The sequence below is a fragment of the Ambystoma mexicanum genome, chromosome 7p, assembly GCF_040938575.1.
Source record: "Ambystoma mexicanum isolate Mex_15411 chromosome 7p, UKY_AmexF1_1, whole genome shotgun sequence".
Lineage (NCBI taxonomy): Eukaryota > Metazoa > Chordata > Amphibia > Caudata > Ambystomatidae > Ambystoma > Ambystoma mexicanum.
In genome coordinates this window covers 579,754,511-579,774,301 of record NC_090939.1, presented here as the reverse complement: position 1 = coordinate 579,774,301, position 19,791 = coordinate 579,754,511, and positions in this window count along the sequence as shown.

The window sequence follows — 19,791 nt, the reverse complement described above, 5'->3', positions numbered from 1 at the left end:
GTGAAACGTGTGGGGCCAACCCAGAGGGAGGTTACTAGAAACCCCCATTCCAGAAAAGCTTAGGTAAATATGTGGTTTGTTGGTCTGGGGATCCCAGATGCAAGGGTAAACCTTCAGGGGTCCAATCGGTCTCCTTAGCCTTTATCCGTGAGGAAGAAGCTCCAGCTCCAACGACAGCTGCCCACTTTCACTTACTAGCTGAAGTACCCATTGGAGTTCAAGCTAGAATTTCGATAGTATCCCTGTGTCTGTGGGAACGAAAGAAGAATAGATTTGTATACTTCCATACCTGATAACACAAAAGAATATTATAGAGACAGTGTACTTGTAGCTGGCCAGGAGACTCCTGCCATTAGAGACACTGGTGCCAGCATTACAGTAGTTGGTGAAAGTTTTTTGAAACCTGAGGATGAAGCTAAGGCACCCAAAGGTGCCACTAAACTTGATGGAGGCCCTATCCAAATGTTCCCCATTTTGCCAGCCAATATTCAGTGCAATAACATGACTGTCCAAATTCCCGTTAGTGTGCAACCTGAAGTACCATGGAGGGTCCTGTTGGGTGATGACTTGAAAACTCTTGGAGTAGTCTCCAGTACCCCCAGGCCTCCGAGTAAGAAGAAGCAGGAGCTGACACGATTGGCCAGAGAAGTAACCTTGAGAGACTCCCAGTTTGAGATCAAGGAGCAACTAAGTACTTCAAACCCACAAGCAGGCCAACCTTCTACTTCTAGGATGAAGATGACACCAAGGAGAAATCCAGAGTCTCTGGGAAGAAAAAGGGTCTCAAACCTAAATCGGCACTCAAAAGAAGGACTTACCCCAGAGGAAAGTCCCATGTCACTCCAGTGACTCCACCTCCAGCGGAGGCTGAGTTGGTGGTTGAACAAACGCCTGATGAAACAGCTACTGGTGAAACAGAACTGGAGGAGATCCTTCCGTGCTTGGATGATCTGGATCCTAGAGACCATCCTGAGCTGCAGACTCTGCTTGCAGAAGGTGGACCCTCTAGGGCAGATTTCAACAGAGGACAAATGAAGAGAGTGTGCCTCTCTAGAAGGTCTACGCCAACAGACAGCTTCCCAGCTAGAAGGGCAAGAGCCACAGAAGCATAGACTCTACTGGGAGGATGGCCTCCTCTATATTGAGCCTACAGAGTCCACCCCAGGGGACTTCAGGAGACTGGTAGTCCCCCAGGAAACTCGACAAAGGTTCCTACTACTAGCTCATGGGATACCTCTGGCTGGTATGAGGAACTCATGGTGACAACAAGTAAGAAAGACACTTCAATGGTGTTTATTGAACAATGAAAAGTGGTATGCGTGTTGGAAAAATGCCTAATCTAAACCTAAATCTAAGATGGGAATAGGTGTCGACCATCAAATGAAAAATAAGGCAGTCCTAGTTGCGTCATTTCAAATAAAAGGGCCTATACTAAGAAAACCTATTGCCAATCCCTTACGCTAAATACAAAAGGGTACGGGGTTCAGTTTCTAGGAAAAGAAAGGAGTGTTGTCAAATGATAAGTGAGGAGGTGGTAGCATGGGACTCCCTTACCTACTTTTTGAGCACGGGGAAAGGTGGAGTTGGTGGATCACAGTAGAGTATCAAGCTTCTCCAGCACAAGACAACAGTTCCAATGACAGTTCTCAGGACCGTTGATGGCCAAGTCTCCTTTCCTTAGAAAGTCTCTTGTCTTCGGGCCTGATTTGTGCAGATAATCGAAAACAAAAGTTCCTTTAACAAATGACAGTTTGTTACTTTGTTAACAAAGTTCCATATGGGTGATGGTTTCACCCCTAGGTGCCCCTCTTCTAGGCTGACCCTTCTCAATTGTATTTCAAAGTTCAAAACAGGGTGTTGGCTTCACCCCTTGGATCTCCCTCGGCCAGGCTCGGATCTCTCGACTTTAACAGGAGTCAATTCCCTTGGTTTCTCAATGTTCACTTCCGCTATGGGATTCACTTCCCTTTCTATCACAATGCTTGTAGATCAAAGTCTTTCGATTGTATGGGGATTTTGCTTGACCCTTTGTATGACCATTTTGACCTATTTTGCCGGCCCTCCTACGGCCTTCTGGTATTTGTAGTTTCTTTTCTATGGGGCTCGACCAGAGTCTTTCAAATTAGCATGCGCATGGTGCTGCTTTCTTTCTGCAGCTAGTCTCCCTTTCACACTTTTAACAGATCATTCAAAGTTCAATAGCTTTGGTTCTAAACTTGCACTTTGCGATTCTCACTCAACACAGCCTGGTGCTTATCAATTCTCCCCTTGACTCACCGGCAATGTTGCAGCACATGGCTTTCGGCTTCTTTGAAGTCAAGGCCAGTACCACGGGCGCGGGAGCTTCCCTCGCTCCTGGTTATCTGCATAAGCTTGCCCCACATACCGTTCCCATCTGCTGCAGGAAACCTGTGCTATTGTTCACAGCTTTAAACTTTATTCTATGAAGGTTCTGCGGGCCTGGGACGAAAAGGACCAGGTCACTTCTCTTCTCGCCACCCTCTCGGTTTCCGCCGCCTTTTTCCTTTGTTTGAACAGCAACCTTTTAGCCATCTCATTGTGCTGTCTGGAGTATTTGTCTTGCTTATACTGTGCTCTATGGCTCCATCTTTTATCCCTGTGGGGAAGGGAAAGGGTTTTCAGGTGTGGGTGATTCTGATCAATTGCCTGACTTTGCCTGACCTTGGTATTGGAACATGTCAGGTAAATGCCTCTAGAGCTAATCCGTTGTTCTTTGTGTTGTGCGAAAGCGTTTGTGGTGGAAAAGGAGGGGGCGTGGTTTGGAATGTTCTAAGTGAGAGGATGATGAGAAAAGGTGTTAAAGGAAGGGGTATACCACGTCTCACCTGTCAGTATCCCACTCCCACTCTCTGAGGACCCCCGATCCAGGTGATCCTCCCTCACTGGTCCACCCCTGGAACTGGATCCAATAGCGATGGCCATGTCCCGGCCACCTGGATGACAGATTCCTGGGTACTAGCCAGGGAGACACCTTCAGGTTTCTCACACTGGTCACTTGAGTTCCACGAAGTCCAAAGAGAGGCTTTCTCTGTACTTTTAGTGGCCCAAGATGAGTGCAGATGTTGATAAACATTGTAGGAGCTGCCACACCTGGCAGACTTCAGGCAAAATTGGTTCCAAGAATGTGGCACCTTTAGAGACCCTCCCAGTGGTGGGAGTTCATTTTGAGAGGGTAGGGATTGTTGGTCCCCTAGATCCTCCAACCACCTCAGGCAACTGATTTATATTGGTTGTAGTAGACCATGCTACTAGGTACCCTGAGGCAATACCTATGAGAACTATTACTGCCCAACAGTAGCTAAGGCCGTCCTTGGTATTTTTGCCTGGATAGGTTTTCCAAAGAAAGTAATCTCGGACTGGGGGGTCGCATTTTATGTCCCACTATATGCAGGCCATGTAGAAAAACTATAGAGTTACTTATACTTTCTCAACAACCTACCACCCCCAAACAAATGGACTGGTGGAGAGGTTTAATTCGACAATGAAGAGCATGGTAGCTGCCCTAGAAGAGCCACTGAGAAGAAAGTGGGTCATTTTACTACCATGCCTTCTATTTGACTATGGAGAGGTGCCTCAAACTGGAGTGGGGTTCAGCCCCTTTGGGTGCTCTATGGCCATCGTGTCAGAGGTCCCCTGGCCCTGATCAAAGAAGGGTTGGAGAGTGCTCCTTACCAGAAGCCAGTCCATGTCACTGACTATGTACTAGGCCTCAGGAAGAGGATGGTGCAGCTGATGGCTGAAGCTTCAGAAAACTTGAAGGCTGGTCAAGCCCTGATCAAGCAATGGCATGATCAGAAAGCTAACATGGTGTAGTTTACTCCAGACCAGCTAGTTCTCATTATGGTGCCTACAATGCATAGGGCCTTACAGGACAAATGAACTGGACCCTTCAATGTTGTAGGCAAATTTGGAGAGGTTAATTATTTAGGGAATTTGGGCAACTCCAAGGAGGCCCCTAATGTCTTTCACACTAATCATTTGAGGCCTGATGTCTCTAGACCAGAACTCGAAGATGGGCTTCTAGCCTCTGATAAAGAAGAGGTGATCTCCCCAGGGGACATCCTTCAGATGCAACAATTGAAGGAGTTAAACTGTCTTCAGATCTAACCCTGCAGCAACAGGAGGAGTGAAAATCTCTGTTGACTCAGTTTGCCTCTCTGTTTTCTCTGACGCCAGACTTGACCACTTGGGGCCAGCATGATATTCTCACGGTGACAGTCTCAGAATGTCAGATTCAAGCAAGTAAGATCTCATATAAAGGAAGAGGTCAACAAGATGCTTGACCTTGGGGTTACTGAACCATCTACCAGTTCACGGGCTAGTCCAGTTGTACTAGTGACAAAAGCAGGAACCAAAGAGGTGAGATTCTGTGTGGACTATAGGGCTCTGAATTAAGTCACAAAGGCTGACGCCCATCCTTTACCAAGGACAGATCATCTGGTGGACCATCTTGGATCTGTTCCTAAGCACCTTTGACTTGACCTCAGGCTATTGGCAAATAGCTCTGATAGACCATGCCAAGCAGGAAACTGCCATTTCCACCCCAGGAGGCTTATACCAGTTTAGGGTTATGCCTTCTGGACTAAAGAATGAACCTGCCACATTCCAAAGGATCTGGATGGGTTAGAGGACTTCTGCATGGCAAACTTGGATGACAGAGCAGTATGATATGCCCCCTTCCTGGACCGTGAAAGTACCGGTGAAGCCTTGCAGCTCTGCTGACCCTGTTTTCCCATCGACAGGAAAGCTCCGCCCCACTTGGGAAGACAATCTTCATCACCTAGGATATGTATTGCAGGCCCTTGAACGGGCCCAGCTGACCATAAAGGCAAGTAAATGTCAAATTGGTCAGAGCAAAGTAGACTACCCTGGACATGAGGTAGGAGGAGGTGTGATTGCCTAGTAAAGTATAAGCTGTACCCGACTGGGCCGCCCCTTCTACTCAGACCGAAGTGAGAGCCTTTCTAGGTCTCACTGGGTACTACAGAAATTCTATTGAGAACTATTGCACCATAGCTTCTCCCCTGAATGTCATATCTTCCCCAACATTTCCTAAGAAGGTCAGATGGAATGAAGAGTGTGCCAAGGCATTTGAGGGGCTGACAAAAGCCTGCTGCAAACTCCCAGTCTTGAGAGATCCTCACTAAACCCAAACCTTTATTGTACAGACATATGCATCAAATACAGAAATTGGGGCAGTCTTGAGCTAACTGGTTGAGCAAGGCAGGGAAAACCCTATTTGCTTCATCAGTAGAAAACCGAAGGACCGGGAAACAAGGTGGGCAACAATAGAATGTGAATATTTTGCCATTGTGTCGTCCTTGAAGATGTTAAAGCCATACTTGTATGGTTCTACTTTCCTAATTCAAATAGACCACCAAACCCTGTGATGGTTAATGCACATGTAGGGGGAAAATCCAAAACTGCTCAGATGATCTATCAGCCACCAAGGGTTTGATTTTACCTTTGAGCATAGGTCAGGGTGTAATCATCAAAATGCTGATGGTCTCTACAAGAAGTATGAATGACTAACAAGAGATTCATCCAGGAGTGGATTAAATCCTCCTGTCCCTTAGTTTGGGGGAGGCCAGCGGTGGGGAGAATTGTCAGTTTCTGTGCTAATTCTCTTTAACCTTAGAGACTCCCAGCCCTTTGCTGGAATCTGGGACCTTTCTGATTTTTAACAGCCTGAGTGAGTGAGCCATTTTCCCACCCACTCCTGCCTTTTCCCTCTGACAAAGAATTTGTGTTCCTTAGGTTTTAATGGAGTCTGGTAAACTCCATAGGTATCTGCTTTCTATAAAGTGACACACAGCATCCTTGTTGCAGTGCCAGTGAGGGGTCCCTTGGACTCCTCTAAATGTTTAAATACATTTTCTTGTGTGAACTTCCGTTCCCAAGAATAGTAGGGCAACTTTTGTCTTACTTACCTTTTCCTTTGTGGGTCCAGCACACACCACGTTCTGTGGAGTGCTGGGGGGTTACATAGTGGCTCTTTATCCCACTTCTCATGTAACTTTATGTTACACTAACTAACTTGAATGACTGGTGGCAGTGGTTTCTTTTTATTACCTTTTGTGCAATGTATCTGCAGGCTGATTTCTCAGCTTTATTACAGCACCCATGGGTGACCATTTTACCAAAATGGCCCCTGTCTTCTTTTTTCACCATTTCTCATTTGTTGGATCCTTCTGGGCTTTTACTCTGTTGTTTAGATCAGGTTTGAGTCCATTGTGTGCTTTGCCTTTGCCCGGGCTTCAGCCCTGAATCCTGCCCATGCTCCAGTGTGTCTGGGAAGGCAGGAGGTGAGGGAGGAGCCTAAACCTTCACTGGGCTTTGTTTGTAGGCATGCCTGGCCGAAACCAGTTCCAACTAGGTGGGTGGCTGTTCTAGAGGATGACCCCCCTCTGTGATTGACAGCAAAGTACTGTGAATAAATGGGATTTCACATGTAAGGCAAGGGGAAACTTTGCAGACATCCGTATGATTCTACAGAAGCAAGGAATCTTTCTCCAGAGTCGCCTCACCAGAGTTCAGGACCGATGGACCGAGGAAATTCCAACCAGGGATATTCGTTCGTATTGTGTGCATAGAAAAAGGCACCAAAACCACAAAGAGTTGCTGAAATTAGTGGAATCCATTGCTGCAGTATCCTTTTCGAGGGTACTGCTGCAGAAGCCCGCCAGAAGTCCTTCCTTTCGTCACCATGACCAAGGTCCACAAACAAGGGCCTGCATCACTGCATCAAGAAGGAAGCCAGCTGGAACATCTGCTTCAATTCTAAGGTACTGTGGGGCTTTGGGTTTAACCACCTTGAGCCAAATCTAGTGCTTCTTAGCTTGGGGAGTGCTCCTTTCTTTCCTTTAGAATTTCTGCAATTCACTTGTGCAGGCCTAAAAGCTTGTGCACCTCAGGTAGACTCTCTTGGGCTCTTTTTTCTTCAATGAACTACTTACTGTTCAACTACCTTTTTCTAAGAATATTGCATCAGAACTAGAACTGTCCTATTGACATTGGCTGTCCTGGTTCCCTAAAAGCATCCCTTCTGATCCCTATTGGCTTTGGCAGTGCCTGTCCCCTATAAAGATTGTAATTGTTCTACACTCTTATTGCTGGGGAAAAGACTTCCTACATCCGTCTGGGAGAAAAGACTATTGTCACAGTGCTACAGTGTTCTATTCTACTCTAACACTTTTTTCCCTCCAAACTCAATATTGTATGGTGAACCATAAGTGCTACTACTGACCTTAACTGATGTCACTGCTTATGCTGGAAATGTACTCATCTGCATTCTGAAATTCTGCTTGATGTTACTATTAGTTGCTGCCTAACTATGTGTGATTCATTTACTTTGTGTATATATAAATACCTAATTTAATATAACATTTAAAGGTGTAAGTGCTTACTTGAATGCTTGTCTTTACTGATTTCATTGTACTGCTCTACAACTCACAGTACCCCTACTAAGATAAGCCTGGCTGCTCAGCCACCCTACTGACTTTTGTAGTACATGCCTACTTTAAAAGTTGGGTCACTAATGCCACGCAGATAAGTCTTGTAAAGTCCCACACCAGTTGGACTTCACAAAATCTTACCTAACAGTGAGGCTATGGCCCAGCCATTACAAAAAGTAAATAACATTAGAATAAGCTGCCAATAATTCCAACTCTCTGTGTTTTGGTTTTTGCATCTTCTCCAGTTCCCATTGGAGATAGCCCTTGAGTGCATATATGCTAAATTTTGATATAGTCTGCACAAAGGTTGGCTTCATTGTTTGCTGCCTGCTCTTTTCATACTCTGCAAATCAGCCAGGGTCTGATCATCATCTTACACTGCATGAAATATTCACAGGCAGGAGGCTGCATTCTCACCTCACACTTGCACGCACATCCTCTGATTCACATACCTCTGCTGAAATTCTTGGAGAAGAATTCCAGGGGTGTCTTAGAGAAATAACCAAATCTGTCATATGTATATCTCGCCAGGTTGCGCCCCATCACTCCAGTCATGACTCAACTCTAGAAGATTCATCACAAGCACCACAAGAGTCATCACACTGTCCACGGTATCAGGTGATAATATTACCATATATATGGTCGCCGTAAATAATATCGCCGGGAAAATGTTGTGGAGATATTATTTAGGTGACCATATATATGGGGACAGGGGCAAAAAATGGCAATTTTTCGGTGATATTTTGGCATGGCGAGATTTTTGTGGCGACATTATTACACGGAACCACTGTCCACCTCAACAGCTCTTTCCAGGTGATCGGGTGTCTCTTTTGCAACTTGGTGCGCAAGTGGAAAGATCTCAAAATTCCTTGGACCTTACACAGTGAACTATGCTATTCCCACAGCCGTTGCAGTCTCTGAATGTAAATCATGGATTCACCTCAGCGACGTCCGGAAGGACAAGAGTACCATCAACCCTCTGCAAAAGGAGGAGGAAGAAGAGGGGGAAATGACAAGGGGAGTAACGTCTTGATTTCCTTATGTCCATTTGGATGATGAGACATTTCACCACGAGATTGGGGACCCACACCTGAATTTAGGCAGTCTATGGGCCTCATTATAAGTATGCCGGTCCGGTAACAATGGTGCTGGTAAGTTACCAGCACCGTTGTTACAGGACCGGCATACTCCTTGTTCTGCTCGCAGACCTTGACTTACTGTCATCCCCATGCCCATTGTGTCCAATGGGACTCGAATGGGAATGGGGAGTCATTTTTTCTGGCGCCTGGCAATCGGGAATTACTGGGACTGCCAGGGCTGTAATGCCCCGGTAAGTCCCCATTGCCGGGCGCTGTGACAAAATTACTCATGAGGCAGCCGTGCCCTTTTTACCGGCATGGCTACTGCCGGAATCATAATGAAGCCCAATGTCTTAGTTTTTGCATCTTTTGTTTTCTCATGCTATATTTTACATGTTTTGTTCCTCAAAAAGGAATAGTGCTAACAGTGAAAATGCATCGGTATATTTGATTGTTTCTATGATGTGAATTAAGAGGGATATTTCTAACCAAAGTGTTATTGCAGATAAATCTAACAATGTGCATCACCACGCAGAGGAGAACATGTGGTTTGCCACATGCCAGCAGTGGGGAGAGAGAAATCGAGTGACCCTTGTTTTGTCTGTTCATTAATTCCTTATGTAGCAGCTACACTTAGGTTATTTTTGTGTCAAGAGATAGCAAGTTGTTTCATTCATTTCACTTTCTGTAGGGTGCGAGGAAAAATGCAGGGACACAAGGTCTAGGTACAGAGGGTGGAAGTTAATGCAAAAGTGGATGGCGACAATTATGTAGCACTGACAACAAGAGACAAAGGGTTGAGTGCTCTTATATAAACGTATCAAAGGAGAGCATAGGCGCAAATGACTGATTTTCTGAAGCAAGTTGGGAAAAATGCATTGATTTTCACAGCATCGTCCGCATCACGTTGTTTTAATAGTGTTTCTGTGAGGGTAAACCTGGAGTACAGAGCAAAGGCACTGTTTTTCATAAACACGAATGGGTCAAAGGGCTATTTGCATGCTGGCCAAGAGGAATGTTTGGACTACCCATGGGTGTGGTCTTAAAAATAAATTAGACATGTTCGGGCAGATGGGCCAAATACATAAGCAGCCTAACATGGATTCATCCGAATGAATCTCGAATAAGAATGTTGAAACGTACACAATTTTCCTTGTGTTTCAGAAGCAATGACAGTATTTTTGTGTGAGCAAACATTAACTGCAATATGACTGTTCATCTCCCTGCCATTCGAGGATGCACTGCAGTACTCAGGGAAATGTATTGGGTGTGTGGAGGACTGGCCTATACACAACTGTCGCCGTCCTAGGGGGGGATCTGCTCAGTGGCAATGTTGACATTTCCCACACTTGTGGTACATGATGTCAACCTTACTGCCATCCATAGGCACAGCATAGCAAAGCTTATGTATCTACTGCACCAGCCAGTCCACCGATCTCTGGGCCTGCATCGTGAACGCCAAAGTAATTGCTTGTTGGAAGAGTCAAGCAGCAAGTTGAATGCAATACCACAGGAATATAGAATGTTCTACTAAGCTGAAATGTTTTCGCCTAAATCCTCACTCCTGGGGTGGGGTGCAAGCAGGAGCAAATGCCAATGGGTTGCAAATCACAAGATGGGAATTCATTCAATGGGCCAATGATACAGAAAGCGGGCTGAATGTGGGTAAGGAAGAACTTAGAGCTGTAAGAATCACTACCCTGCAGAACTGCTATGTCTTATATATTATGACTGCCATAGGGGGGGCCGGCGTGAAAATAGGGACTTCATGCTGCACTTACACACCCTCCAATGATGCAGTAAATTGAAGTATCACACAAGCAATAAATGCACTGCACACACTGTGCACCACCATGGAGAAAGAAGGTGGGGGTACAGAACGCAAATTGGTTTACCTCAATCTTTTCATGGGTGCCCTCATGGATGAGTAACCTTCTCAAAGTATTACTTCCTTTTTTATCCCGTTGTTGGTTCTTTTTTGTACGTGTCAATTAGTTCTGAGTTTTGTAGGGAAATGATGGCTAAGGCAATACCCATGATGTCTCTCGCAGTAAAACATATTGATGACACTCCTCTGTTGAAAGATGCTCACACCCAGACTGATAGCTGGACTCATGAGGACAAGCCTCACATGGTTAAAATATGTTAGCCAATTGGTCCACCGGGACCACAGCTTAACTGCCCTGATGACCCTGAGAATTATTTGGAAACAAATGTCGACCCATCTGGTATGGAGGTTGTTGTTTTCTGCCCTGCAGTCCAGATGAATGGAAAGGGGATTTGAACACATTATGAACGTGTGGGTACCGAAGACTCCTTTTGATAAGATGAGGTGGGAATGATAATATGAGGGTGCAACATCCTAAACACAAGAGGAAATATAAGCTCATGGACTGTTATTAACGCAAGTGGTGTTGCTGTTGTTATTTAGCGCTCTAGAGGGTCCATGGTCTGCCAAGTACGCAGCAGAGTGAACTAATAGCACAGACATTAACCATTGTATCAAAAGGTAGGCCTCTGAGTGTTCCGCCATGTTGTTTTAGTGATTCTGCCATTTTGAATTAGATTTTGTTTCTGCCACATCCAAGAAAGCCTTTGAGCTGCCGAGTATGTGATTGGGTGACCTGGAAGCACAAATATTAACTATTATTTTAAGAGTCAGGCCTCGGATACATTTTCTCATGACATCTTTCCCACAGGTGTTGACAACACAATCTAATCATGGTTTTCGTCGTTGGCATAGACAGACAAGTATGCAATATTAACAAGAACATGCGTTAATGTGGCAGAGCTGCAGGTGCGGGAGTAGCATAGGGTAGCATAGGGTGCCAAATTATCTGGTCTCACAGAGGAGCATGGCCTTGCATTTAGTTTATTGCTGGGTTGCTGGGTTGGCAGATTTTGCTCTACGTACTAACTGCACACAATTAGATCATCTGTGGGAGATGCAGATCCAAATGTAACCTGTTATTGTACTAACCAATCAAGAATAGGGAAATGTAGTAACCAATTAGAATAGGACAATTTATTCATATCTAGGCAGGAGCCAATAGGATGCTTGCAATGTAGTTACAAATAATGTTTAGATACTAATTTGTGGTTTTTGTCTCTAAATACTATTGTCTGATGTGGGCATGATGAGACTGACTGGCTCTCCCAGATGTTATTTTGCATTTGCAATAAGCTTGTGTTTTCTACAATTTGGGCCATCTCATCATTGTTTGGATTTTATTGACGGTCTTGTGACAAGTCACCTAGTCTCATCCCTAGTAGCCCTAGAAGAAGCCCCCATTGCGTGCCCAAACCAAGAAAGTTTCTGCGTTTTCCCTCACCTGTCATTAAACCTAATTTGGAGATACCATATGGGTACATGTACTTCTGTAGCCCGAAACCAGTTACGAGTACTGGGACGAAGTAGCCACAGGTGGAGGGAAAATCTGAGATAAGGATGCGATGTGCCGAGGAAAGAACAGCTGGCTGGTAAACACAGAATTATAGTCCTTTGCCTATGTCTACGGACAAGGCCAGTAATAAAAGAAAAAAAGGACTAAATCCATGCACGGTTGTACAGAGCAGCAGTGGAAGAGAGCTGAGCAAGAGCAGTGGAAATATTCAGGGTTGCGGTAGCTGAATGAGAGACAAAAATAGGAGACAGAAGCACTGGGGAGCAAGGAGAGAATACAGTTACCGTAGTGGATGAGTTGGGAACTGCATTCTATTAGTAAGTGCAGTCGGTGAGAGACACCACCTGACAGAGAGCAGCTGGAAGAGCCCTGCAGTCCCTGCGCCTCCCGATATGGAGAAGCACATGGTTGTGAAAGGGGAACAGCTGAAAGGCACTTGCGGTCCGACTAGCACACAAGGCGAGCAGGGTAAGCAGCCGACACAGCAAAGGAACACCGGGGGCATTCGGGAAGAGCTGCCGACACAGCCTCTGATGGTTACAAGAGGTGAACTCCGCACTGCGCACTGGCAGGAGGACAGGAAGAGTCCTAAGAACTTCACCAAATGGTGTACGTATCGGCGGGGAGCGGATGATAGCAGAATTGTGTATCCCGGATATTACAGCACCCAAAGTACGAGCGAAGCAGAGCCCAATGAGGTTGGGAATAAACACTTGTGAAGGCATCATGAAGCAAAACACAAACAACAGATTCAAAGTTCAAAATAAAAGGTTTTGTTAACTCAAATGTCAGGATGGTTGAATGCCTAACTTGCCCTATTCTAACGTGGGATTTAACTACCTGAACAAAACTAAGGAACGTCTGAGTCTGAAAGTTGAACTTAAAAGTCTGTCTGTGTCCAAAACCTATCGTTGTCCTCACAACTAAAGCTAAACAATGTGTAGGGATGTCAATAACAAGAGTAGTGGTGATAAAACAAGAGTTCTAAGTTTCTGCCAGTTGTTAGCCTCCTTTTCAGCTTCCCTTCCCCAAGTTCCATAAAGTTCCATAAAGTCTTTGGATTACCGTTCTTCAATTCAAACCGTTTCACAAAACCTTGGGGTTCCCTTCCCCAAGTTCAAGGCAACACAGTTCCACAGATACTGGGGGTTTCTTTCCCCAAGTTCAAAGCAACACAGTTTCACAGAAAAGGGTCTTGAGGATTCAATCCTCAAGACAACACCAAAGTTCAGCAAGTCTCAGGATTCCCTTCCCTGTCTCTCAGTGTTCAAAACAAAGTTTTCTTCCCTTCTGGATGAGCTTAATAACTCTTTCAACACTTTCAACTTTTTATTTCCTGGCTTGTTTAAACAGGGTGTTTGTCTTCCATAGTTGAGTGTTCCCTGGTCTAGACGTAGTTGTCAGACCAAACTATCACCCATTACAGGTCGCACAACCAAGAACCTTAGGCCTTTTTACCCACACACCATGTCTCACCTGGGGGTAGCCTGTTCCCAATGCCAAAGTGCCTTCCACCCAGGTGATCCCCCCTCGCTTCTCCACTCCCAGGATCAGGATCCAAGAGCGATGGCCATAACCTGGCCACCTGGGAGTAGGATTGATCATATCATCAGGTTCTTCGGCTTTTGTTCCTATGTGGATGCTCCCATTCACTTGGCCTTTCCTTATCAGTCTCTTGGCTTTGCCACACTGTGCTACACACCTTGGACCAATCCTTGAACTTGCCACACTGTATTCAATTACAAGAGTTCACTTAGTGGTTATTTCACTCCATTACCACCTTGCCGTTATGCTCTCTCACAATCTTCTATTCTTACTTTCTTGCCACTTGCTTGGCTTTCATACAACAATAGCTGTAGTTCTTATGCATTTCTCATTTGTTATAATTTTGCTAATAAAAGTTTCATTCAGTGCGGTATTCAATGTTTGCTTCGCTGTTTCTATTTCACCCAACCTGTGGCCTCAAGTTTGTTTCATCAATTTCATACAATTTCACTTGATCAGCACTTGCCTCTCATTCCGCACAGCCCCCAGGAGTGCCCCGGTCTGAGTGACTTGCTTTCTTCACTCATCAATCTTGTGCGTTCCTTTCCGGACGGCTGTGCTGTTGGTATTCAGCCTCACTCGCTGATTTCCCTTTGCTTGCGAACTCTGCTCGCTCTCCTGTGGCTCTTTGGATCTTGCTGTCAGCTCTGCTCTGCTTTAGCAGACGCTGGCAGCTTCCTTCCTTCTTCTTCTCCGCTCACAGCTCCGGCGGCACGGCTTAGACCACATAGGCTCCCAAACTTGTGGTTCTTTCACAACCCGGCTGCTCACGGGCACCACAAGTCCATTGGGTCTTCTGCAGGCATCCTAGCTGCGCTGCAGGCCCCACCACGGCTGCCTCCTTCCAAACTGGACTCCCTGCTGCTCTCTCTGGCACGGGCCTCCGTGTATTTGTATTTATTGAATTTTATATAGTGCTTTTAGCCAAAGCGCTTTACATAGAACAACAAGCAATACAAGAAAAGCAAAGTGAATACATTTCATGAATCATTTTTATTTTTTATTTTTTTATTTATTGCATTTATTTATACGCCCAAACCCTGGGGTGTCACGGCGTAGGTTTCGAGATTACTTAGAAACTTCGTTTTTTACATGTTCTCAGCTTGGCATACATACAGGGTTATGTACGGTTACAAGGTGATGCAAGATTTCGATTTGCAGGTCTAATAATTGAAGACAACATTTAATCAGTTACAAGGTAGTACAATGTTACAATTTTACAATCAAATATTTACAGACACAGTTGAATGTTGTAATGGTGGTCTTGTGGTTATTTAGAATTTGTTAAAGAGCCAGGTTTTGAGGCTTTACTTAAATTGTTTGAGGGAGGGCTCATTACAGATATTGGCTGGTAGTGAGTTCCAAATTCTGGGGGCTGCTACTGGGAAGCTAGAGTTACCTGTTCTTACATTCTTGAAACGGGGAATTCATAGGTGCGTATCTGAATTAGATCTCAGTGTTCAGGTTGTGTTTTTGAGTGTTAGGCATTGATTGAGGTAGCTGGGTGCAGTGCCAGATAAACATTTATGTGCTATGGTGAGGGTTTTATGTAGTATCCTACCTTGAATGGGAAGCCAATGTGCCTCTCTCCTGTATTGTGGGATATGTTCTCTGTTTTTTATGCCTAACGCTGCTCTGAGTGCTTTGTTCTGGAGAATTTTTTTTAGGTCCCTAGAAGGAGAATGTTGCAGTAGTCGATCTTGGTCAGGATGAGGGCTCTGGCAATCGTGATGCCGTTTTGGGGCGTGAGGAGAGAGCACTAATGTGTTTGTACATGGTAAGGCTAGAATCCAAGTAAACCTCTAGTGTTTTGACTTGGTTGGAGATGTTGATTGAGGTGCCGTCAATGACTATGGCAGAATATTGCGGGTGAAGTTTACTTAGTCTATCTGGGGATCCTACTATCAGAATCTCTGTTTTTTCTCCATTAAGGCAGAGACTGTTAGTCGGCATCCAGTTCTAGATGATGGAGTAAATTTTGTTGACTGCAATGGTATCCGGCTCGTGGTTGCCTGAGATGGGAATGAGTATTGTTGTATCATCAGCGAAGTTGGTGTATATTACCCCCATAGCATTAATGCTGCAAATAGTAATTTTGTGTACGCGTTGTAGAGTGGCGGGGACAGGCAGGAAACTTGGAGGACTCCCAGTGGTACTGTTATTGGGTCTGCTGCTACATCGCTACTCTCGATGTGTGGTCTGCAAGAAATTATTTGATCCAGGCGGTAGCGTCCTTTGAGAATTGGAAGTTCTTTGCTAACGTCAGACAGAGTTTATTATGGTCTACTAAATCAAAGGCTGCGGATAAGTCAAGTAAAAGTAGAATACATAGTTTCCCTGAGGCCCTGATAGTGTCCATTTGGCAATCATGTAGCAGAGAACAATATAAAGAACAATTTACCATAAAATAGACAGTAATGAGAACTTGCGCAGGGTGAGTCAGTGGTCAGGGTCAGCCGATAACTGTCAGGCAGATGACTGGAGTAGGTGGTCTGTTAGTCTGTGTGTTGCTGTTTTCCTCCCTTTTTATACTCCTGCAACCTCTTGACAGGTTGCAAGTGTGAGTCTTCAATTAGAATTGCCCGACTGCAATTAGAACGACATGCCTGACCATCACAAGTCTTTGTAGGGATCTTCTTCATCCCAGTAGAGTACTGAAATAGTTATTAGTGTTCTCTAGTCCTAGTCATCTCTTCCTCATCGCAGTACTGTAGTAGGTTGAATGAGGAAAATTGAGGGGAACCGTTGTACCAAAGCCCATAAAGGCCATGCAAGGGTTAAGCAGGCTTTCACAGGGAAAAGGGGAACACCATGTCTCACCTGGGCGTACCCTGTTCCCAATGCCCAAGGACCGTCCACCCAGGTGATTCCCCCATTGCTTCTCCACTCCCAGGATCAGGATCCAAGAGCGGTGGCCATTCACTGGCCACCTGAGCAGAGGATGAAGGGGGAGTAGGATTGAGAATATCCTCAGGTTTCTCACACACTCCACTGCAAGCGACGGACATCATCCATACAAGAAGACTGGAGTAGAAGCTAGCCAGTAAGGAGAACAGGGAGGGTTTAAAATACCTAACCCAGGGAAAAAGATCAGGGAATCAAAATGTTACGAGTAAGGAAGGTCAGAGTGGCCAAGTGGGTAGAGGGGCAAAACCCACTTTAAATAAGGACCGAAAATAATCAGGCAAATTTAAAAAGTGAGATAAACATTGCCAGAAACAAGTGGTTGAAACATAAACAAAGCTGTAGGGCAACTACACCAGATGAAGGCCAGCACACGTAACAGGTCTATACTGGTTAGCATAAAGTAACTAGTAAAACATTGTTGGGAACAAAAAAACACATTGGAGTAACGGAAGCGAAGACCAGGGAAGGGATGCTTCCCCTGGCATTTGAAGTCCAGGGAAGGGATTGTTCCCCTTGGCATCAAAAAACCATGGATGGGGTTGTTCCCCTGGCATTGCAAGTCCAGGGAAGGGATTGTTCCCCTGGCATTAAAAGACTAAGGAAGAAGATCACTTCCCTGAGAACAGGACACAGGCATCACTGGATCAAATATGCAGTGAGAGAACAAATGAGAACAGCTTTTAGTTAGTTTTTGTTGAGTCAGGGAAACCCCTCATAGAGTTAGGGCAAGTGAGGCAATTCTCCCTCCCCTTTTATGATTCCAATAAAAGTGTTTGTGAAATAACAAAGACTGTGTCTGTCCCCTTACTCTGTCCCATCACAGCCTACAGCATAGCCCTCATCCCATACTCCATACATCGCAGGATGCCATGTGGAGGAGGCTGGATGCTATTAAGCAGTGACAGTGACACGTGGACTAGGAAACCCTTGCAGACACACAGGTCCAACACCTCCAGGCCATCCGTGACTGTGTTCAGGGTGCCTCACGGAGGATAGCGAGGGCCATGGACCGAGACCGACGACAGTCAGCTGTAACATCTGCAGCCCTGACCGTCATCGGAAAGAGGATAAGGGAGATGACTGAGAGCATGTCAGTCTTTGCAGAGGCGGTGCAGGTCAGCATGCTCTTGACACTCCAATGCATCTGGGGGCCTGAATCGGACCAGTCCATCTCTGTCACCCCCGCAGAGGGATATTTTTCCAGAACCCCAAGGTGCCACTCCAAGCGCAATCTGGTTTCAAAGGTGCTGGAGGAGAGTAGTAAGGCAAGAGGCCATGCAAGTGACTGTACATGTGTACATAGGCACAAGGGAGGTGAGGGGTGTGGGGGGGGGGTGTTTGGAGATGTATTGTCGGGAGATGGGTGGTGGGGGAGGGTGTGTTGGGGATGGTGTTGTGGGGAAGGGGTAACTGGGGGAGGGTGTTTTTACATTTCAAGGTTAAATAATATTTCACTTAAAGCAATGCTAGGAAATTCCGTATTGTATACATGTGTTTAATTCATGACATGACTATGTTGTGGATATCAATGTGCTAAAAACAATTGGCCATCAGTCCATGCCGGACCAGGCGTCCATTCGTGCTCTCTTCCGATCCACTGCGTGGCAGTGCATCACCCACAGGCAATGAGTCATCCTCTTCTGGACGTGGCATGTCCACATCAGGGGCTAGCAGGATATTCCGCCTGAGGCGGGACACAGGCAAGATCAATTTGTCCAACCTTCTCTGGGCTGTAAATCAAAACCCCTCCAGTCTGGTGTAAGCACCTGAAACAAGCCTTCAACAGGCCAAAGGTGTGCTCAATGCAGAGCCTGGTTCAGACGTGTGTCTCATTGTAAGCCACCTCGGATATGGGTTGTTTGACAGAAGTCAAACAGTTTGCAGCGGAATGGATCGTAATCGATTCTAGTGGCACTCTGTTTAATCTTCAGTCAAACAACCCCAATCCGCTGCCCCCGAGGCAGTCCTATATTAAGGCCCCCCCTACTTACCTTCTACCCGGTCACCGGTACTACTTCCACTGACCGGAGCATTACTTCCATCCCTAAAACGTGGCCCGGAGCTGAAGCTGCATGGTCCTTTTTTCTTTTTCTTTTTTTTTCTGATTTCCCTGATTCCCATGTCAAGGAAGTGGGGGACACCCCCGCAGCCCCCAAAGCATATTATACTGAACATAAGATGTGTGGGACACCCCAGCATCCCACGTTCCTCATTTTTGACATATTAGGCTGAGAAAAAACAGTGCTACCCAAGTTCGAAGAAAATATTGGCCACCTCCTGTTGCGTCTGTGGATTTTGCACTTGTGTCATCAGCCATGGTAGCTGGCGGTATTCAGAGTTACCTGCAAATGTAAAGGCCATAGGTGTCTGTCACAGAGCATTGTGGATGTGTTGCCTTTTACAACAGCATGTTGATACACACTCAGTGCACGCATTTTATGAGTATTGTCACACAACATGCCTTACAATCACAGTACTTGCATGTGGACTCATTCACTATTTGCTTTGTCGTGTAACACCATGCACACAGCTCACAGCCAGCACTTGTTGTTTATGGGTCTGTGGTTGTCATGGCAGGATGTCATGGTGCCTGTGTTGGGCCTGTGCAATGCTCTCATGCATGTGTCCTGCTGGTTGGTTGGTTAGTTGTTCTTCTGCAGGTTCATGTGTCTGCCTCTATTCCATGGAGGCTTCATATAAATGGTTACCGGAGTACGTGACATTACATCTGCCAGTGTTGCATTACTTTGTTGCAGTGTTGAGCTTCCATTAATAGGGATGTTTTATGTTGCATTGGGGTTCCTATAGTCATGTGTGTGTTGCTAACCTTTTGGGGCAATATCCATTGGTGACTTACTGCAGCATTGTCCATTGTGTCGAAGTTCTGTGGGTTGTAGGCTGTCATGTGTGCAGTGAGAGGGCAGGTCAGCCATGTACAGGGCCTTAACAGAGCATGCATTGTTTAGTTGTGGAAAGGCCCGGATTCACATAGCATTTTAGGTGTGCATGAGATTTCATTGTGTGATGGCACTCATACTCACCCAATAGCCACGTCCATTACCCTATGTGCCTCTCCATGTATCCAGCCAGTGTGCTGTTCTGCAGGACCATGGCATTGTGGGTGGAACAAGGGAAGCGGACACAGCAGTGTGTGATGAAGAGGTCAGGATCTTAGGGGACTTGGACATTCAGGGAGTGATACTGCTTCCGGGTGCGGTATACCTCTTCAGATGCCTGGAGGACCACCAATGCCACATAAGTACAGACCAGAGCAGCAACCAGGTTAGGCATGTGAGCTTCTGCATTAAAATAAGGCTTCATGGCATCCTCCTGTGCCAGGGTTGTGGGCAGGGAGATGTGTCGGGAGACATGGCGAAGGAG